The sequence below is a fragment of the Onychostruthus taczanowskii genome, unplaced genomic scaffold (assembly GCF_017590055.1).
Source record: "Onychostruthus taczanowskii isolate IOZ18803 unplaced genomic scaffold, ASM1759005v1 scaffold1, whole genome shotgun sequence".
Lineage (NCBI taxonomy): Eukaryota > Metazoa > Chordata > Aves > Passeriformes > Passeridae > Onychostruthus > Onychostruthus taczanowskii.
The window spans coordinates 781,275-803,443 of NW_024496525.1; the positions used below are offsets into that span (position 1 = coordinate 781,275).

Here is a 22,169-nt window from a genome sequence, read left to right on the forward strand (position 1 = left end):
AGAGCTCCTTAGTGAGTGGGATGCATTTCTGAAACCTTTCTAGTAATTTTCTGTCTTTGAAATGAGCAAGCCTCAAACGAGCAAGCCCATGGCAACAGTCACGGACTCTTCTCAATCCAGAGATATCTGTGACCTGCTCACACACTTTCTGAGATTTGTTTCTAAGAGGATGTTTTTAAAAGGGAAAAATTATGGAAAGCACAGGATGGTAAATCTTGATGATTTGTTCCAGCAAATTTCCCATCTCAAGGGTCAGATAGTTATCCAGCATGTATGGAGGCACATGCTTCCATACTTGCTGCTGCTTAACAGATCACAAAAATGTAGAGTTCAATAGCCCCAAATCTAGTGCCTAGGAAGACACATCCCTGTGTGTTGGATTTTCCAGCACTTATTGAGGGGGATCATTTTCTCGCAAAATACCAAGTTTGGGAGTGCAGCCACCTCTGTAATAGTCAGTTGTGAGGGACCCAAAGCAGGATCCAAAATAACCCAACTACGGACAAATCTGCTTCCCAGTCATATGGTGCCTCTGACAGAACAGTTTGCTTTTAGCTTACCTAGGTTCACCTTCTGGAAAACTTCAATTGCCTGCATTTCTCATTTCAGCCAGGGGAGGGCAACTGGTCAACAGGAAAATAAGATCAGTTTACTAAAGCTGTCGTGCACTTCAAAGTCCTAAAACACAGAATATTAAAAATATTTTAGTCCTGAAAACATACCTTTTGATAAACATGTCTTTCCCTAATATAAATTAAAATAATCTCTCTTGTGCCACAATGTTTTGGCCCTGTAAGCAAAAAAATCCTTCCTCTCTTAGAGTCACAGTAATGTGAGGCCAATTCAAAGACTTTTTAAGGGAAATAGATATGCAAACACTAGAAATCCACGTGTCTTCCTGTTTCTCTGTTCTCCCTAATGCCAAAGACTAATTTCCTCCTTCTGGTGCATGCAGCACAGGACAGCAATCTGTGCCAGCTGCAACTCAAACCCTTTATTCTCAGAGACCCTGTGAGACTAAAGAAAAGAAGTTTGGTACCTTCCACTCTGCAGCCTACAGCCAAACAACCCTGAGACCTTTCATCCCAGCTTCAGAGGGCTATGAAGAGCTGCCTGTACACAAAATGATGGAAAGTTTCTTGCTAGCATCCAGCTGTTCCAGGATGGCCCCTACCCAGCCAGACATGGGTTCACTAGCAGAGAATGAGGGGCTCGTAGCTCCCTCCACCCTTAGCAGCCACCCAAAATTAGAAGCCACCCATGCCATATTTGCATTGGTCATTGCAAAGTAGTGGGGAGTGTGCAGCTTCTCACAACCCTGGGCAAGGCTGCAAGCAGCCATAAAAGCACAGCCAGCCAGCTCTGCACAGAGCATTAGTATTCCCCTGTGCCTGAGGAAACAGACCTTGTGTACAAATGAATCAGAACCTGTATGAAGCTGCATCCCAGGGACTTGGACTCCTGTGCAGACTTCCCTTGTTTACCCGCAGAATAGGCCTTGACTTGATTTGGTACAGAGATTAATTCCTCCTAAAAAGAAAGTATTCACTTGACAGGGAATGGTTGTTGTGTTTGAAATGAAGATGGCCCAAGGCAAAAACAGATTTCTTGGCTCAATGACCCATTGGCTGGTCTCTGGCTGCCTTTGAAATGGTATTCAGTTTTCGGCCTTACACGCCACATAATGGTGGGTTTCTCCAGCCTGGGTGTTTTCTTACAAGCACTTTTGTCTAATCACTAGCTGAGAATCCAGCCTGATGTGTACATTGTAAAAGATGCTGTTTATACTTGGGCTTTTAGTCTGCCATCTGTGCACAGCTTAGCTACAACATCGCAGTAGATCTGTTTCTCCTCTGCTGCCAAGTCCCTGTTGCAAGCCTTCTGAAGAGCATGATTCACGTCAGACTTTCTAATAAAATTCAGGCACTTTGGAAGCTCTTTTTTAAAACCTATTCCCTTCTCTCAGCAAATGCAGTGGTATAGACTTAATGCTTTTTCTGGGCTCACTGGTTCATATCCAAGTGGCACTCGAGCATAACCAGTTACGCATGCAATCACTGATGCATATGTACTCCCACACTGCCCTTGCTAACATGGATCCTGTTCTCAAAGCCTCTGACACAAATGAGTTCAGGCACAGAGCTGCTGGCACAATCCATTTGCACTGCACCTTGTAATCACTTTTTATTTAAAACCCATTTTCTTTAAGAAACAGCCTTTGCACTAATCCCCAGGGGAAATATATTGAGCCCAGGCTTCCTTCCTCAAAGTAGGACAATTTTTTTGTAAGAATCAGAAACAAGCTACATGCTCAGTACCTGTAGGCTTGGATAATCTGTTTGCACAGAGATGAGGAAGACTAAATATAAGAACAGGCAGATGCTATTTCACCTGCCCCACCGACCCTTGTGTCTTTATAGGTAAGCATTCTGGCTTACAGAGCACAGGCATAAGCCTGAGCAGATGTCTGAATTAAAGACAAAGACTATTACAGAGAGAGACGAGGTAAAGAAAAAGTGCTCAATATTTCATTTGAGAATATAAGTGTTTTTAATGAAGGTTAATTCTTCTAGAAAAGAGATGCTGGAGCGCTGCTGATTTCCAGAAAGACACAATCCCCAAGACTGGTTGTAAATGAGTTTTCAGATATTGCCCCACATAATTCTCAAGCATAATTTGTCCTCGTCTTAGACACTAACAACTGGCCTTACAAATTTTTTTTTTTTTGTATGAAGAAGGAGTCTGAGCAAAATGAGATAGCTTGCAGGTCATGGATAGCCTGGTATTGCTGTGAGCAGCTGCAGAAATAGGGATGCTGAGACCACACCCACAAAAACCCCTTTGCTGAGCGAGTAATTTCACTTCCACCTTAAAGCCCCTCTTCTGCCTCAGCACCTGCATTTCCATCCCCTGTCCCCAGCCAAGCCCTCATGCCTGAGGAGCCTGCAGTTACCTGCTGCTGGCACGGAGGAGGACGTGCAGCCCAGGATGCTGCACAATGTGCGTGGTACTCAGCAAGTGACACCTGCTCTTCCATGGCCCCTCCTGCCTCACGCTATCCATGCATGAAGGAGGACTTGTTATGTGGCCTGGCTTTGCCATTACATGGCCACATGCTTATCCTGACAGAAAATATGTCCACAGGATAAAATAGGCTAGTGGGAAGGCTGCTGTGCCACTGCTGAAAAAGGGAAGAAGGATGTGTTTAATCCTGGTACCAGAGGAAATGATTGGGAGCTGCAGGGAAAGGTTTGGATTGGATGGAGCTCTAAATACCAGAATGAAAGTCAAGTAAATGCAATTAATAACGCATAACCCAGAAAAGGACCGTTTAAATTATTTTCTTTGAAGCCTGGTGGCATAGTAAGGATTCAGCCTTCAGACATAGAAAGATGAGCAAGAGGCATCTTGCTAGGAGAGAGTAAGGTGGCCATGGTACACCTGTCTCAGCACAAAAGCCAAACTGGTTTTTGCTGCCCCCAGGAATGAGGACTGAGACCTTGAGCTGCATGAGTTGACTGGTCCTCCTCCTGCCAGGACAGCAGAATACATGAAGGTGAAGAATGTTGCTCCTCAGAAGGGTGAGGGACCTCCTGATCTTCCTTCATTTTAGGATTGGCTTGATGGGCTTGGTTTCAGCACCTTTGAAATGAGGATTTACAGAGAATCACATTGTTACTCTTAGACTGCCTTATCACTTTTATTTTTATTTGCGTTCTGCCAGTAGAGAAGAGGCAGGATCCCATTGGGCTAATTATGCCACGTGCCAAGAACAAAGAGCTGGTGGTTTGAGCTTGCTGCCTGTTGCGCAGAGCGGATACACGACACAAAACAGAGAAGCCCGTGGAAACAATGCAGTGGCACTGGTCAGCAGAGTAAACAGCAGCCACAGCATGCGAACGCCACACCATCTTCACAGTGCTGGAGGCACTGGGGCAAACAAGAGCTTAAGGGGGTTTGGAGGGGGAACAATGTGCAGCCCGGGTGATGTTTACATGATTCACTGGGGCTGCAAAATAGCCCGCTGGAAAAAACTTTCGGCTTGCTTTCAGCGGGCAGGGAGCCGCAGCGTGCGCCTCGCAGCACCGGACAAGCCTCCCGTGGCCTTAACGGGGTTTAAGGGGTGCTTGTGCGTGCGCTTGTTGCACCTACTTGTCGGGCCAGACAGGGGGCTCAAGGGAGGAGACGGCAAGTGCAGCGAGCAGGGCAAAGGGCGCCAGCGCGCTGCCTGGCCACCTGCCCGAGCGGAGCGGGCTCCTTTGGGCTCAGGTGGAGAGTGGAAAGTGAGGCCGAGGCCTCACAGGTGGGCAGTGGAAAACCCGAGAGTCGGTGTGAGAAGCGAGCAGCACGGGCTCGGAGCGGGCACCGCGCGGAGCCCCGGGCGGAGCAAGAGCCCACGGCCGCGGGCACGGCGTGACCCGGACGAGGCGCCGGCTTGCGCAGCGCCCGGCGGGGGCCGGGCAAAGCCCGCCCCGGGGCCGGCTCAGCGCAGCCGCCGGCTCCGCCCCGGGGGCCACATCGGCGCAGGGGGGAGCGCTCTGCCGAGCTTAGCCGTTCCCAGCCCGCCGAGCGGAGCAGGTAGGCGCGCTGCGGCCGCCCGCCCCACAGGGGCCGGGGAGCGGGGCGGCACGGGCGGGGGAGGCGCGGGCCGGGACCCCCGGCGCACCCGGGCACCCCGCTCCCCTCGACCCGGGGGTCTCGCCGTGGGGGACGGGGGCCGTTCCCGGCTGGGACTTCCCGGGGGTTTTCTGCGGGGCTTTCTGGTGGCCGGGGCGACAGCCCCCGCTGCGGTTCGGCAGCCCCGGGGAGCCCCCGCGCCCCTCCCGGCCGGGCTGCGTGCGGGGCCGGGGGAGCCGCTCGGGGCGCCAGTCCCCGCTGCTGGGCGCTCCCCGGCGCGCCCCTCGGCACTCGAGCCGGGGGCTGAGCTGTGGTCCCCTGGCGAAGCTGTGTGCGACCTGAGACCGCGGCCAGGTGCAGCGAGCGCGGTGCCCGCAGGAGCGGGTCCTGCTGGCCCGGCGGGGTGCTGCTGTGTGGGGATATCGGCCCAGTGCCTCTGCTGCCTGCTGATGAGACTGGGCACACAGCTGGCTTCAGTCGGCTGTGTCTTGATTGATTTCCAAGATGTGGATTAGATGCTTCCGTAGCGATCTTACCGTATTACGACTACAGAAATCTGGTGCTGGCCCAGCCTTCTGTGTCCCTTTTTCCTTCCTTCCTTCCTTTTTAAGATCCCTGTGAGCAGCTCAGAGTAGCGCTTGCAGTTCAACAGCTGGATAGATGTTTTAAATGCGAATTGTATTTGTAATTCGACTGGTAACAAATCTGTAATCTGTTGATAAGGGGATAGGGGTTTGTTGCACTCCAGGCATGCTGATTCTGCCCCAGAGCATTAAAGCTCTGCTGTGTTTGGTATAAAAAAAAAAAAAAAAAAAAAAAAGCCCAAACCCAGCCATCCTAGGATCTAAATATTGGATTCAGTAAACTGTAAAGCTAGTTTAGGATAAAGTGTTCCTATGCCTTGGACAAGCTCTGGCGTATTATATACAAGATGAGAGCTTGAAACTTACTAGCTGTTGAAGGGAAGCACAGTGTCCTATTGCAGGGCTCCCAGAGGTAGTGGCTGGGGAGAAGAGCTGCTCTTGGAGGTGTTTGAGCTGCTGTTGAGGGTAGAGGTTCACAGGGATGTAACACATCCCACCACTTGTGAGGTCTCTGGGTTGTTAGCTTCTTACAACACCCATGTGTTTCTGTGCAAGTGAGGGTGAACAGCTGGAGAGTGCTGTCTTGAAATCCGCCATCAGTGATACTTCCTCTCCATGGGTTTTTTTGTTGTTGTTTTTTTACTTTCTCAGACAGCTTGGGCTTAAGAAAAATCCCCTTCAAAGCCTGAGATGTGAGCCTGCTGCTGTGAAGCTTGCTCACTGCATGAGAACTGTCAAGCAGAAGCCTGTGGCTAGAATAATTTTGGTGGACCACAAGGTCAAAGTGTAGAAACACTGCTCTGACAATCTAGATGGAGGTGTCTAGTGAGAGGAGCAGTCTCAGTAGTGTGCTGCTGTATGCTGATGTCAAGCATATGACAGATTGTAAAAATGACAAATTACTCAGCTCTTACTAAATACTTCACGAGTACTAAGTGGGAAGAAAGTGTTAATGAGGCAGAAGGGCACTGGGTGGTACAGTCAGTGACCTGTTCTGCAGTGTCACTGCAAGGGCGTTGGAAGACCTGCCGGTGTTCCACAGCAGAACCTCTTGAACAGTGAGGTGGTTTTTAACACTTATATTTGGTTTTGGTCCTTTGGTGGGAGCAGGAGCTCCTAGAGCTGCAGTTGTGCTTCTTTACAAAAAAAAAAAAAAAAAAAAATTCCTTGGGTGTTTGATCATGCTGGGCAGCTCACACAGGTGAGAGGAACCTTTGCCAACTGCTCTGCAAGTCTGTGTGTGGATTTGGAGTGGCTCAGAGGAGTCAGTAGCCTCTCCTCACATGGTGTCATTTAGCACCCCTTTTAGAGAAGGATCTTGCTGCCAGAATATCTTTGTTTGGTGTAGCCTTTTTGGACCTAAACCCCTCTTTGGATGCGTTTCTTCATCCTTGTCAAGAGCTCTGGGGGCCACTGAGATGACATTCTCATCCCTGTGCTGCAGGGCTGTGTGAAGTCTTGCAGTGTTTGTTCAGCTTCCTACCTGCGTGTGACAGAAATAGAGCAAGACGCAAGCTGAGTGCCTGGAGAAAGCCCTCCCTGTTGGCAATCTCTGTCCTGCTGCATGGAAGCTCCTCCCTTAAGAGGATTTGGTGGTTTTAATGATGTGGCTCATCTGGACTCTCTTCATTACTGTTATTGTCTCTATTTTAGTTCTCGGGTGACAGGCAGGTGTAGTGTGACCTACAACTGTGAGCTGGTGCAGGAAATGCTCTACAAGGCATTCCCACATCTCCATGGAGGTTTTCTTGTTCCTGCTACTCACACCACTCTGCTTCAAGGTCTTTGAAGTGCAAGGGGTGGTTTCACATGAAATTTCTCATCTGACTGTAACCAAGGAAGGGTTTTACCACTCTTCTGTCACTCCAAGTCCTGGTCTCATAGCTGTAAGGCAGGAAGGGTCTATTCAGGACTGCAGGTGTTCATCCAGTAGATGTTTAAGTCAGAGGGATGCAGGTGGGAGTTTTGAGACCTCTGGTAACCACAGGCCCCAGGGCACTTTTCAAACCGTGGCTGTGGTTCTTGGTGCCTGCTGGCATTGCTACAGCAGGCAGCACATGGCACAGGCAAAAGGTGTTGCCTTTGGCAAAGACCTTTGGGCACTGATGGGATAGAGTCTGTTGTGGGAATGCCAGGCAGATGCTGGGACTTGGATCATGCCCCATGCTATCTGAAGCAGTAATTACTGCTCTACTTTGATGGTGCCTGTGGTATGGCAGCCACCTCTTCCCTGGTCTGGTTTCTCTTGGCCGGTGAGTGGGAGGTGCTAGAGGGGGTGGGTTCTGTCGGGTCTCAGGCTCTGTTTGAGTGGCTTGGAAGGCTGGAGGAGGTAGCAGTTATTTCCAGTGGGCCTGAGGGGTGATTGGAGCCACAGCCTTCTTGCATTTACTCCTCAGTTTCCATTGTGGAAAAACTTACGTGCACCAAAGCTAACATTACTGCCAAGAATTATGGCATTCACCCTAGAGTGCCTTAACTTCACCTCTCTAAAACAGGAGCATTACATCTGTATCCCCTTCTCCTTCCCTGCCTTCATTTGTCTCTGCACATGGATCATGCCATCCAAAGTCTTGGAGTCCTTTTGTACAGCAAAGGGGTAGCTGGGCCCTGTAGCCTGCCCACCACCATGTGCTTGTCAGCTTAAATGGGCAAAGAAATAAACTGTGTCCTTGCACTAATGCATCTGTTGGAGGAATGTGGGATTGGAGCTTTCTACAGGCTACTGATTAATGACATACGTGTGAAGGGATGGCTGAGTGAGCCACCTTTCCTTTAGCTGTCTAATGAAATGCAATCATTACCTAACCACCTCTGTGTCTTTTTGGCTCCTCTGTATTCTTAGAGGGAACGAAATGGAGGAAAGGCTAAAAATTACAGGCTGTCTTGGCATGGTAAAAGGAATAATACAGAAGGCACAGTCAGCGCCAGCGGTTCCTTGACGGCTGGTTGGCTGTGGCGCAGCCTGTTTGCTGAAAGCTCTCTGGGCTATCAGGGCCTGGAAACACTGAAGCAGTTAATGGCTGACTTCAGTCTAGATGGGGTGATAAGTGAAGCAAAGGAACTGTGTAGTGGAGATTGCTTAAATCCCTTCTTGTGTGCGCTGTCAGATTCAGAGCTAGCTAATTTTCTGGAAGAAAGATGAGGCGTTGCTGTGAGCAGCTCTGCAGAAGGGACTGTCTGGCTGGTCGGAGAAGAAAAAGGGAATAAAACAGTAGCCTGTGGGGATGGGAACAGGATTGGAGACTGCCAACTCTGAACCCAAGCATGTGTCTTTTTGAACACAGGGAAGCTGGGTGGTTTGTGGCTCATCCAAAGTAAATACAGAGGAAAAAGGGAAGGAGGCTAAGCTTGGGGACAGGCTTAGTCCTGTGGGAAGAGATGTGTGCACAGGCTGTCTGGCTGACTGCTCTAGTTCTTTGTCTCCTTGGTGGAGCTTCATAACTGGGACAACACCTACTGGGACACCACCATTTAAAAGCAAGTCAAACCAAAGTCCAGTGCGTGTACTTAATATCTGAAAGTTGCTGATGTGGTAAGGGCCCTGACTGTCTTTAAGGAGCTCAGGAGCTGAGGACCAGAGGAAGAACCTTGCACAAAAGCGAAGTACTGGTGCAATTTGTTCAGGATGCTGTTGGGCTGCTGATTTTAGTTGCTTTGCAGCACAGCCTTGAGGCAGGTGCATCATGAAAGGGCTTTACCCTTTACTACAAAATTGTTACTGAGCTGTAAGCAGATTGCTGATCTCTTCCAGTATGATGATAATCCCATGGCCATGTGTACTGGAGAAATGCTGATCGGGGACAAACTGCATACATTAGGATATCCAGCAGCCTGAAGCTTTGAAGTTATATAATGGGGGGTTCCTTTGTAGGCAAAACAAATCTGCTTCAGTCTCTCATACGCAAGCAAAAGAACAGATGAGCTGCAGCCATGCACCTTGAGGTAATCTTCCCACAGCTGGAGATGGGAACTGCCCTTGGTCCCTCCTGTTCCCATCGTCAAGGAGATAGTTTGGGAAAGGAAAGGAATTATCTCAGAGGGGTTTGCACAGCAGGGACTGAACATGCTGTTAAGTAGCTATACCTGTTGGGAATGAAGGAGGCTGTTTCCCAGAGTTGTTCTGGAAAAGGGGTTACAGTTACTGGATCTAAACATATTCTTCTCCAGCATCTTGCTTGGGTCTCTGCCTCTGTGATCTGTGAGGTTTCTGTGTCCTCACCAGGATGGGTTCAAGGAACTACACAGGAATGTCATGCCATCCTCAGCTCCTGCCTCTACAGGAGAGGCATCATGCAGCACCTTGTCTGTCTAGTTTTAAAAGCAAGCTGCTCCAGGATGCTGGGTTTGCTTGGGCTGGTGCACCAGACTGGCACAGGTTTGAGCAACCTGGTTCTGGGGTTTTGTGCATTGGATTGCTGTGGGGCTGTGACTTGAGCTGTACTGGTGGAGGGCTTCTGGAATAGCATGCAGGGCAGGTGTGGAAAGGGCATCTTTGGCACTGGACTAGGACTTCAAGGGCTGCTACTATCATCCCATAATATAAGAATATGCAAATCCTAAATGCCCAGAGCTGGTATGTCTCCTGTGATAGATGGTTAGGAGTTTTGTTGGGAATCAGTTGCAAAGTCTAAATTAAATACTTTATGTGTACTAACATAGTCTAGTTAGACCTTTCCAGGGAGGTTTCTATACCTTTTGTGGCATTTCAGTTTCTGGGTGTTCTAGGAATAGAGGAAAAAATATTTGTGTTGGGAGTGTCTTATTCCCTTCGTATATGATTTTTTTCTGATTTCTTTTTGGTCATGCAAATGGCTTACTTAGCATTACTTGGAATGTGTGTGGAAAGAAATTGAAAAGAAGTGCTGTATTCACTGGTGACAGTGTTAAGGGGTTTTTTGGACTTTGGTCCCCGGAGCTATGGCTGCTTTCAAAAGTTGCTATGCAGACTGCTCTGCTCCTCTCCTCTCTTCTTGTAATCAATCAATTTGAAGAGTACTGTTTGCATAAAAGGGTGCTGTTCTGGCTGGTGTGGCAACAGGACACTGTCTCCAGGGCTGCATTGGTTCTGGGGCTTCTTTCATGTGGTGCTGTGGCCCAAAGTGTCTTCTTGCCTGCTGTGGAATTTGTCATGTGTCTGTCATGGACTGAAGTTGCTGGTAATGGGTCAGTCTTGAGTGGCTTTGCTGGAATGTCCTCAACTTCCCAGTGTGCTTCCTCGGCCTCTTGGTCCCCTCACTCCCTTTATTGTGTCATGGAGCTAGGATCCCTGTAAAACACAGAAGCAGAGCAGGACTGAGATTAAGGAGACAGACTGCTGACCTGCAGGTTAGCAAGGCTGTTTCTCTTGCTGCTGTCTTGTGTTTTGCACTTGCAGACAGATATGGGAACTATTCTGCAGCATCTGTGCTGCATGATTGAAGAAACTGGGGCTTAAAAGGCAGGCAGGAGTTCTAATTATTCTCACCTGTGAAGTCTTTCAGGGGAGGGAGGACCAGCTAAAACTCCAGCTGCCTAAATGTACTTTCCTAACAGTCTAAGAAGCTGCTGGACTCTTCTTTGCATTCAGGTCCCTTTCTGATGCGGGCTTGCAGCTATGCACATGGAATAGCTAAAGAGCACTCTGAGCTGTGCAGTAAATCTGCCTATTCCCCAAGGAAGCTCTTTTAATTAGAAAGGACTTCTGCTCAGCAACTGCTGTGTGGAACAGTGCTAGACCACAGCTGTGTGGAGAAGCCCTGGTGAGCCGTGTGAAACAAGGTAAAGGCGCAGCCCTTCCCTGGTTCTCATGGGGTGTGCTTCACCCCTCTGAGGAGCCTGCACAGGAGTGGGGGAGAGGCTTCAGGTACAAGAGGAGTTCCTGCAGGCTGGTGGTGTGGGGAACTGGAGTCTTGTGTGATAGATCAGCCTTGCTAGTGAGCCCCAGCCCTTCCTTCCAAGTGGGTCTTGCTGCAGGGGTCGCTGGCTCAAAAGAAGCTCAGCAGATCCTTTGCACCAGGTCCTCCAAGGGTGAGAACACCTTGTGCAAGTGCAGCTATAATTGGGGTGGTCCTGGCTGCTCCTGAGGGGTTGGTGATGCCCACAACTGCTGGTGCTTCTCCTGCCTGATGAGAGAGGACCTGAAATGTCAGAGTTTCCTCTCGCCCTTTCTCGCTGGGGGAGGTGTTCTGACTCAGGGCTTCCTGGAATGAAACTGAGGTGACAAAAAGGCAGTTGCCAAAACTTCTTGGGAATTTTTTAATGTCAAAAACTGCATCAAACTGGCTGCTGCCTTGGCAGAAGAGACTGTTTCAAGGAAGGGCTATTTTGAGGAATGGCAAGTTGCTTTAATTCCCAAGTCCAAGACCTCAAAGGCTTCTTTGATTTGGTGCTGCAGTCCTGCTGGTGGCCTCAGAGCCTGAGTGCTTCTTCATTCGTTACCAGTCCATCGTGTTGCAGCTTTGAAGGCTTTGTAGCAGCAATTTAGACTTGATCCTGTAGTAAAACACTAGGTTCCTTCTTTGTGTAGCTTCAGGAAGATAGGAAACCTCTTCCTATCCCAGCTGTCAGCTGGGAAGACCCACCGGTGTGTCTGCAAGTAGGTGGCCGTGCACCCGGCGCTGCCCCATGGGAACGTAAACAGTTGCTCCCTGTTTGCCCAGAAGAGAGACAGCCTGTGCCACAGGGTGTTGGCTGTCAGGAAGAGCAGCCTGTGCAGCCACGTGTGAGCTGAGGCAGGTCAGCAGCTCTGTTGCTGTGGTGCTGTCTGATGGTTATTCCACAGGTTATTCCTGTGCCCAGGATGTCAGCCCTGGTGCCCTGTGATGGGTGGGAGGGGAGTAGGCAATGGGGCTTTGCTGGGCTGGGTTTCAAGCTGCTGCACTAGCGAGGGGTGGATGTGTGTGCTGGGGGCAGAGGGAGCCATGTGTGACAACCACAGCCTGCCCAGGTAGCATGCGTGAGACCCTTTGCTGTAGTTCTAGGTGACTGGTGAGTGTGGCTTGATTAAAAATTGTGGAGCTGATGTGAAGTAAAACCAGGTGGGTTATGAGGGGAAAGACAATAATGAGGTGGGACAGAGGCAAGCAAGAAAAAGTTGTGCCTGCAATCCTACTAAAAAGTAGTCTTAGCCTCAATCATGATTTACTGATTAAAGATGGAACAGCCTGCATTTTTTCCCCCTGAAATGGGAGCATTTATGTATGCAGTGAGGCTCATTGGATTATTTGTAAATTAGTTATTCTGAGTTCTTTCTTATTTTAAAGTAAATGCCTCTGAACTACTCTTTTCCATCTTATTCTTCTAGCAGTCCTCCATCAAATAGTCTTCGGAAATATTTACGCTCTATATATAGAAAAGGAGACCTTTTCAGGAAAGAAAAGGCCACCCAGCCTCTCTCTTGGTTCAGGTTCAGCTGAACCCGTTTTCCAGACCATTGTGCATAGATCTGCAGACTCCAAGGGGGCCCCTCTTTTTCCCAAAACAGACCCAGCTTTTCAAAGTCTTGCTGTCTTTTTTAACTGCCAAATTCCTAGGGAACCTATCCCATATGTCTGTTCTTCTTGGCTTGAAACAGTTCTGTCCAGAACCTACACATGTATTACTTAGAAGGATTGATTGATTATTTTCTTTTTTTTTGGGTGGTGTTGGGGGAGTGATCTTAACTGCAGGTGGCAGGTCTGTCACTAATCAGTGTTTTTGTATTGTTCCAGTTAACTCTGCTGGGATTAACTGCATCGTAATGTAACAATCATCAGGGTAGCAAAACACCTCTGTGTATTGCAGCTGGACTTGGAGTTCAGGACCATCTTCACAGAAGGGCAACCAAAAGTCTTTGGCTATCTCTTCCAGCTGGCTAAGTGTTTTCTAGAGGACCCCTGTGCTTTCCAGCCTTGTCTTGCTGAGATTTCTTATTGTGGCATTTCACTTCCTGAAATGCTTACACTGGGAACAAAGCAGCTTCACTGCAGTTTCTGTAACAGCTCATGCTGTGTTATTCTTGCTCCTCACAGCGTTGCTCTTTTCTGCTGTACAGTGTTGCTTTCTTTTCCATTTTCTGTCTCCTGTCAGAAGAGCTTGGCATGAGGAGAGTGTTCTCTAAAGGTGAAAGGAAAAAGTGCTAGACAATGCTGCTGTACATCTGAGAGACTGTACAGCAGCCCCTGTTGGGACTGACTGTTCCAGAGCAAGGTTTGAAATAGCTTCTGTGTTGTATCCTCAGAGTGATCAGGGTTTGGCTGTTGTGGCCAGGTACTGCCAGTTATAAAATGAAATTCTTCGTATTATTTGCTGTGATGTTGGAGAGGGAAAATGTGGTTGAGGTGAATGTTTTTGAGTAGCAAGAAATGACTCAAAATATCTGTGATTTCAAGTCCTGCACTTCAGGGCATTTCTTGCCCTCCTGCCCTCTGTATGTCATAATTTTGGAAACTGGGGCTGCTTGAGACAGAATCCCTTCCTCAGGAGCTTTTTATAGTTCCAGCTTTCTCTTTTCAAATTCATACCCTTTGGTAGTGTCAAGTGGCATCTGTGGCGTGAAACTCAGGATGTTGTGAAATGTTCATCCTCAGACTGTCTGTGACAGTGCTCCCTCCCTGCGTCAGCAGGGCAGACCACGCTCCAGCAGGGCACAAGGTCTCCTGTGACCCTGGCATGGTGTGGTGGAAGTACAGCTTCTTCTGGGGCAGAGGCTGGGTCAGGGAGTAACCTTCTGTGGCTGTGTCACTGCTGCCACACGCAGTGGCAGCACACAGTGTGTGTGATTCTGTACCGCTGGGTTTGGAGACCCCAGGCTCAGCTGGCCCTGCCTGCTTGTAACAAATGGCTTGGCTGAGTTGCCTCCCTTGTCTGCCCTGGTATGCAAACCTGGGAGAGATCATGAGGTACTTTGTGAGAGAATCTAGCAGGAATTCTGTACTTCTGATTCCTGTACTGTCAGCCTGCAGTGGGGGCCTTCAGATTGGAGGCCCATGGTGATGGTAGGGCAGACAAAGCTGAAGAGGGGTGAGTGTTACAGCTGCTGATCTGTGCTCTTCTGCTCTGGAATCCCAGGTAGCAGTACCAATGTACTACCAGGGGCACAGTAGCCTGGTTAAGTAGTTGAATTTTAGGAAAATGTCTATTTGGCAAAACCAAAGTTTCCTAAAATTACAAATAGTGAAAGGACTGTTTCTGGTAACAAGCCAAAAGATGTATCCCCTTGTGGTCTGAGGCACTTTCCTGTGCCAGTAGGACTTCTTTTCACCTTCCAGTCATGATGGGTTTGCAGTACTCTTCCAGCTCTACTTAATCTGTGAGCTAAAGGGTTAAAGCCTCAGCTTCTTTAGATCAATGCCTTGCTATCACACAAAGCATGTCATGTGATTAAAGTAGACTATTTGCCTGTCTCTTCTGTTGTTCAAGGAAGATCACTTAATTCTAAAGCTTCACAGTCATTTGGAATAACAAGCCAGAGGCCTCTTCTGTTTGCTTTGTGGTGGGTATTGGGTTTTTGGTTTGTTGTTCTTTTTTTTTCCTTTCTGCCACTTGAGAGCATGTGGATGTACTCTAGGGGGAGAGGTCTTGGGGAGAATCGTGGTGGCAGAGAACATTTCCATTCTCCAGTGGGCTGTCAGATGCAAGGAACTTCATTGCTCTGGTGAGTCAGAACAGTTTGGCAGGGTGTCTGAGCTCCTCCAGAGGTTTAATCTGAGAAGGACAAGGGAGTGCTCATTGCCCTATGCCCTTTGGAATAGGCAATCTCTAGTGCTTTGACTTTTAGAAGTGTCTGTCTTCAGCTATGAAATGAGCTCCAGCAGAACCTGCAGTGACTGGCAGTGCTGCTAAGTAAGCTCAGCTTCCTTCCTGTGCCAGGTTCCAGGTGCCAGGCTCTGCTCAGCCCCATCCACCTGTCTGTGGATCTGTGAGGTCTGAAGGCTCAATAAGCAGAGGGCAGGTAGAGAGAGAAGTTGTTTGTTAAAGTGTTGTGCAAGTTGCTAAGCTGTGGAAAACTTCCTTCCCTTAAAATAAAACCACTTTCTCTGCTAATTCCTGAAAAGATCCCAGAGAGTAGGAAACCTCATTTCCCAGGTCAAGCAGATGCTGTAACTTCTCAGCAACATGTTTGTCATGGGTGTGCTGAATCTAACCACCCGCTAGTTATTTGCCATAGCATCTGAGAAAATGGAAGTAACTGAAAACCGGTTTGTTTGGAAAGGAACTTTACAGTAAAAAGTCCTCGACCTTGACCTCTTGCTTTTTATGGGGGGAGGAGGAGGCAGGAAAGATAAAAATCAGTTATACTACCTAGCTCCTACCTAAGTCTCACAGTCTGTGTTGCTGTTTCATAATATAGAAAAAAAGGCTTTCTTCCTGCCTGGATTGTGGTAGCTTTTGGGTGCTCTGGTGGAGTCTGAGGAAGGTGTCACCAAGCCAAGTGGCATTGGGAGGGATATTGTGCTACTCCTTGGAGGAAATTTGTTGACCTCCAAGACATTGCTTGCATGAGAAGGAAGCCAGTCCTGTGCAGGTACTTGCACCTGGGATTTCCAGGCTGATGACTGGAGCAGGGAAACACTTTGAAACATCCCCTGTGCTGTAGAACCATGCTGGGGAGAGGCTTGTCAGGTAAGCAGGTAAGCACAAGCAGAATGCTCCTTGTCTCTGCTGGTCTCCCTGCTGCAGTTTGGAGTGCAGGTCCTGCTCACAGGTCCTGCTCACCTCTGTGGGGAGGTGTGGGGCAGGCCAGAGCAGGGGGACTGCTTTTGACACACTGGTGCCACTGACAAGTGGCAGTGGGAGCTGGTGGGCACATCCATTTCAGAGGTTAGGTTTGCAGCCTGGCAGCTCCAAGTGCAGAAAACAAAGCTGAGCTGGTCTCGTTGTTGAAGCGATTAAAGAGCCAATGTAGTCAAGTGACAGAGTTGCCCAACCAGTTTTGTGAAAACTCTGCATTTTTACTTCATTGTGTGCTGGCTTTAGTCAGTGTGGAGACCTCTTTCTGGACCTGACCTGCAGAGCTTGTTGCACAACTAACATTCTAATACGTGGTAATTAAAAAGAGAAAGTCCACTAAACTGTACTTTTGGCTATTTCTTCTGTCTGCTATTTTTGGTAAGTTGATTAATTTCTTCTACTTTTTTAAATTTTTTTTTTGTAGGGGGAGAGGAGAATCAAATGACTTCTGGGACAGTTTGTTGGGTTTGGGATTGTTTTTTTCCTCCCATTTTTGGCAGTTCTATCTCTGGTCTTGATGTATGGAAAGTTTTGCTTAAATCAGAGAAATGCTGTCCTGCAAATACTGTCATGCTATGCAAGCATGAGTGTGTAGGCTGAAAATAGCAAAGAACTTTCTCAATTTGCCAGTTGTAGGGACTGAAGACCTACTTAAATGTTGGCTTTCAAACTGAAGTGTTAAGGCCAGATGTTCTCAAAATGTGTTACACTGCTTGTAAACATAGCGATAAAAACAGACGCTTCTAAAACCTCTGCTGCTCTTTGATACTGAACTGTGAGCTTGGTTTCTTTTCAACGATACGAAAGTGGTTTATAAATATCTGATCACTTCCCGTCAAGCATCAGAAGTACATTTCTAAAATACGCATTTCCTTTTTGCGAAATACACAACGTGTGCTTGCTGTGATAAAACATGCTGAAAAATATGTGCCATCATAGGAAGTCCTACAGGTGCTTTCTAATCCAGGGTCTTGCTGGGGAATGCAGTTGCTAGTCAGATAATGTAGAAGTCAGACAGAAAAGCTGCATGTCTTACCAGGTGCACCAGGAGCAAGTCTGCCTTTGCATTGTGAGCTGATAAGTTCCCTCAGAAGCTGTTGCTGAGAAATCTGTTCTTTCCAGTGGTATTTCTGCAGTACCTGCAGCCAGCTGTTGCCTTGCTCTAGTCTGCTCTCTTTGCCCCAGGAGTAGCAAATGTGGAGGGACTGCATGCACGTTTGAGTCTCTGTCCTGCAGATGTCTTGCAGATGCTGTCAGGGTCTCACTGTACATGTCTGTGCTGGTAGTTTGAAGTTTGCAGACAATTAAGTGTGATGCTGCAGTTTGCAGGCTGATGTAGCTGTGCTGGTCTCTCTGTGCTTAGCCCTCAGACCATCTCCTCTACCACTGAGACAATTACTTCTACTTAAGGAGAAACTCTCTAGTAGTAGATGGAATAAGAGAGGGTCTAGTTTGTTCTCTTTTCAAAATTTGTAATATGCAGAAATACTTTTCTGCCTTGTACTGACACTTTCCTTCAAAAAGAAACTATCTATATCACTAAGATATGCACATATAAAAATATATATATATAAAATATGTAATATATGTACCTTAATTTTTAGGATCCAGCTTCTCCCTCAATCCTTCCTTTATAACTTGTGAAGAGATGCTATTTGGAAAATCTCCACGACAAACATCATCTTGTTTATGTTCTCAAGGTCATTACGCAGCTGGTATTATCTCAGTGAAGCTTAAAGGAAAGTTCAGTGAATTCAGACTTGGGTCATTCATCAGCTCTGTGGTTATTTGCTTGCCAGAGACAAGATGTACCTCCCAGGTGTACTGAAAGTCCAAGGCCTTTGTATATTAACGTCAACAAGATGAACTCCTTAGGATATTCTTTGTATGTTAATAGGGCTGTAACTTACAGTCCCTGCCCTGAGGACAGTGATGTACCTGGTTAACAGGAGACTTAGTAACTCTGTCATTGTTCATTAACTGGTACTGTTGTGTGAAGCTGTCTTGTCTCATCAGTCATGATCAGGAGACTTTCTGATTGCCAAATGTCTGCTCTGCATGTGCATGGATAGAGAAGCAGCTGGGCTTTGCGGTGCAAGGGTTCAGAATCCTGCAAAGAATGACCTCCTCAGCCCCATGGCTTTATGGGCTGCCCCTTCCCCAGTCTGTCCTGCATGGGGATGTCTGCTTTGCAGCTGGGAAGTGGCCATTTAGTGAGCAAGTCTAGTGTGCTGGCTTTTGTGGGTCTCTATCCAGCTATACGTCTAGTCTGCTTCTGGATTGGGATAATACTGTAAAAAATAACTGCACTGGCCTTCAAAATGGCCTCAACCTCATGCAAATAACTGTGCAGATAAAAATCTTTATGGAACAGTGGCATGCTGATCCCTTCCTAGGGACACCTGCTAGTTGCTTTGGGCAGAGGGAGCCAGTTGTGCAGCCTGAGTACCACTGTGGGAGTTCCATCTCCAGGATTTCTTGGTCAGTCTGTCTGCAGATGAATCCAGCTAACTTTGGCTAGTGTTGTGGTGTGAGAAAGAAAAGACAGGGAGGTGAGACTGGATCAGGGACAGCTTTAGGTATTTTTAGTGTCCGGCCTTGTAATATCTTGAGGGAAATGACCTGTTGCAATGTGTGAGACTTAACATAAATGAGGAAGGTGGTGCTTGTTTGTTGTGTCAAGAAGCACCTGCAGTGCTTGAGATCAGCTGAGGCTGCTTTGGAGTTTGCTTCAGTGCATCAGCTGGACTTTCACCCAAAGATCCCGCCACTTCCACATTAGATGCAAGATGTGAAGGAGGATCAGGAGCCTTAGGGTATGTTGCAGAACCTTAGTTCATAGCACTGGCTGCTGCATCTCTGCATCTGTCAAACTGGCAGTTTCTCCTGGAGGAGGCAGGAGGGATAGCAGATCTGAGCCATCATGCCGACCTTACAGGGCATTGGAGGTGTTTGTGGGGGCAGTGGAAGTAGCAGCTTGTGAAAGCCAAATCTGTTTGTGGTTTGACCTCATCCTAGCCTGGTAAAAGTTGGTAGTAGTGCATCCTGTAGGGTCTACCTTTGTTTTATATCCCCTGGTGTTAGAGCCTGAGGGGTGCTGGTGGGAAGCAGCTGGTAAAAGTACGCAGAAACAACCTGCAGCTTCTTTGTAACCAATCATTTCCTGTCCTTAAGCAATAGGATGTGGAAAAGAGGGGACAGCATCCTCAGGCTATGTAGGTACAGTCAAATGTGAATGCTCTTTGCCTGAGGTGGAGTATTGGGACTGACTGTCAGAGCTCAGTGCTCTTGGGAACATGTGTGCTGTCCTTAAGGGTTTGCATGATCTTTGCACTTTTTTTGTAAATCTGCTGAGACAGTGATTTCCACAGCTGTTCTGCTCTGGTTTGTTTTGTGGTTCTTTTATTTCATTGCATTCATAAATGAACCCCTTATTTGTGCTGCACAGTAACTTGGCAGCTTAGGTGTTTCAGCTGCCAGACCTCATCAGGGAGAAACCTGCAGAGTGAGTGCAAGGATGGTGCTGCAGAGCAGGCTGAGCCCTTCCCAGCAGAGCTGCGTGGCCCAGGCATGCACAGAACTAGCCTGGGCCAAATATCATAAACTTCACTGAGCACCAAGCATGCAGTGCTTGCTGGGTGAGGCAGTACAGGATCTAATTGGATAGAGCAGAATTGCAATTAAAAATTAACTTAGCCTCTCTGCCCCTTGACTGATGTGGTTATAATGTCTGCACATGAATTTCCCCCTTCTTGCCTCTGTGGCCAGTGGTGAGGTCAGGAGGCAGAGGTATTGGCTCTCCCCAAATCACCTGTCCTTCTCTGTGGTCACATTTTACAGGAGGGGGACTGGGAGTTTCACAGGGTCTTGTAACAAAAATAAGTTAATCTCTGAGCTGTGGTGGGACTCCTCTGCAGGTGCTAACAAAGCAGGCCTCTGTCTGCATCTCACCAGGCACACGTCCTGGATTTTATGTTCCTGCTCCACATGCAGGTATTGCTGTCATTGCTGTTGCTGGAGAATGATGGGCCTGAGCCCTGGAGGTCATGGAGGGGACAGGAAGTCATCCCCTGATGCCAGTCTGGCCTGTGAAGACCTGTTCTGTTCCTTCCTGGTAGGAAACCCCTGAATTCTGGATCAGTTGATGCCTTCCTGAAATCAGTTCTTCCTTCAGGTCCTGAGTCTGAACCTTGGGCTAAGAAACGCCCTGGATCAACTTCACAGCAGCTGACCAGGCTGTGTTGGCAACCAAGTTTTTGTGGCAGTTGTGCCTCAAAGCAACACACTGCATAAATAATCCTGAATATCTTTACAAGATGGAGAATGAGAGCTTGGAAGAAATGCCATTCTGCAAGCTACTGGTATCTTATGAAATCTTCTACAGAGCTGGCATCAGTCTGGAGAATGACAGGGAAAATACGGATGTGTACATACAGGATTGTTGAAAAAAGTGGGTGTTGCTGCTTGGGGATGAAAATTCAAATGGTCAAAGCAGTAGCAGTGGAGAGGGAGAGGGAAAAACAAATAGTTGTGGACAATCAGTGGTATTTGAAAGCTGCAGACTTCATGTGTTTAACCTCTGCATGCATTGCTCCAAGACATTAAGGCTCAAAACCTGACCAACTTCAGAAGGCAAACTTCAGCTTTTACTGCAGCGCTAGCTATGATACTTTGTTGTGGTGTGCCATTAAGTTGGATTTTTGGTGCCGAGTGGCATTTGGATATGCCTGGTTGTGCTAACTCCAAGCTCATCTGTTTCCAAACCTACCTGACCTCAAATTTTGTTGAGCTTCTGCTTCTACTGTAAGACAGTGTTGCTGGTCTCATGACTGTGCAATTTTAGAAGATGGAGTTTTGAGGGGTTTCACTGATGTCATGGACAAAAGTAAGTTAATTTGCAAAGAATGGAAAACTGGAAAATCTGTACTATTTCAGTGAAGCTCTAAAGTATCTTAAAAGCTCAAAGCAAAACCTTAAGATGCTTTTTCTCTTCTGACATGAAAACTGTACTTTGAATTACTTTATGGCTAGGAGCTATGAAAGAGATACATTGCCCTGTGGCAAGAAGAGAATAGTGCATTCTGCTCTAATGCTGTTGGGGTTTGATGTTTGTTTTGGGGTTGTATTTTTAATAAACATTGAAGATGGTATGCCTTTAACAAATAGCTAGGAGTAGAAGAGCCCTGAAAGCAATATTTTACTCTTGTTACCTCAGGCATATCTTCTTCCCCAGTAAACTTGCTTTTCTGCTTAATTAGCTGAAATAACTTTTATAAAGATCTTAACAGCTTTGCAAATCTGTTTTCCTGACAAATCAAAACAATGTGGGCAGAGTTTAAATAGGCAGCATACGGCTTTTAGTGCTAGAAAGCAAGTCAGTGAGTACTGGAACTTGCCCCTGCAGTTTGAAAATTAGGAGGATTGCACCTGGGATCAGATGTCTTAAGGTAAGAAGTCCAGTGCATTGTGCAGGAAGTTGTTACCTAGCTTAGTTCTTGGCTAGGTTAAGGAAGAGAAAGACATTTGTAACTCCCACAAGAGAAATTCATCATCACCTAGGGATCTGGCTGCCTTTGCATTCTGGTTAGACTGCCAGGCTCCAATTTGTGATCCTATTAAGAGGAGATGTGTTCGTGGTGAAGCCCGGAAGCAAGCCAGCTGGATGGGAAAATTTACATCTTAGTTAACCTCTCCAAGTGCAGCCTTAGGTGTTGGTACCTTCCAGGACTAGTGGCCTGAGAGAACATTTCTGCTGCAGAGGAAAGGAGGAATTCTGCTAACAGAGAGCCTTCACTCACTTTTCCTAGGTTGGTAGTGATGCCGCTGTTGTATAGTGCATCATGGTGATGGCTGCACCCAGGGGCACCAAAAATGGCAATGCTGTGTGTTTGATATTTGGTGTACATATGGACCAGAAACTATTACAGGACTTTTCCATGGCTCATTTGAAGGACTTACTTTTGGGTGCAACTGGTTTTATGGCCTCTGACCTGAGGAGTTAGCTAAAGAAAAACTGACATGTTGCTAACTTGGCTGTGCAGTAAGAACTCCTTAGGTGCAATGACTGCTATACAGATGAGATTTGAGACCAGCCTGCAGCACAGCTGGCTGACATTTTCTATCTCTTCTGCTTCCCATCTCAATAACATCTTGTGAGGTGCTGTGCAGTGATGAACTTAGCACAGTCTCTAGCCATGGCATTCCTTGAAGTTAGAGCAGCAGCTTGAGCCACAGAGTTCAGTCTTGTGTTCTCTCTTGATAGTTTGAGGTTGACCATTG

At 47.5% G+C, this 22,169-nt stretch overlaps 1 protein-coding gene across 1 annotated transcript in view; it reads left to right on the forward strand.

Annotated features, from left to right (window-relative positions):
* Window positions 1-4,506: 4,506 nt before the first annotated feature.
* Window positions 4,507-22,169, forward strand: part of CD82 (CD82 molecule) — a 38,411-nt gene continuing 20,748 nt past the window's right edge. The window contains exon 1 of the mRNA XM_041402102.1: window positions 4,507-4,578. The gene's annotated coding sequence lies outside the window, so the exon portion shown is untranslated. The remainder of the gene's footprint in view (window positions 4,579-22,169) is intronic.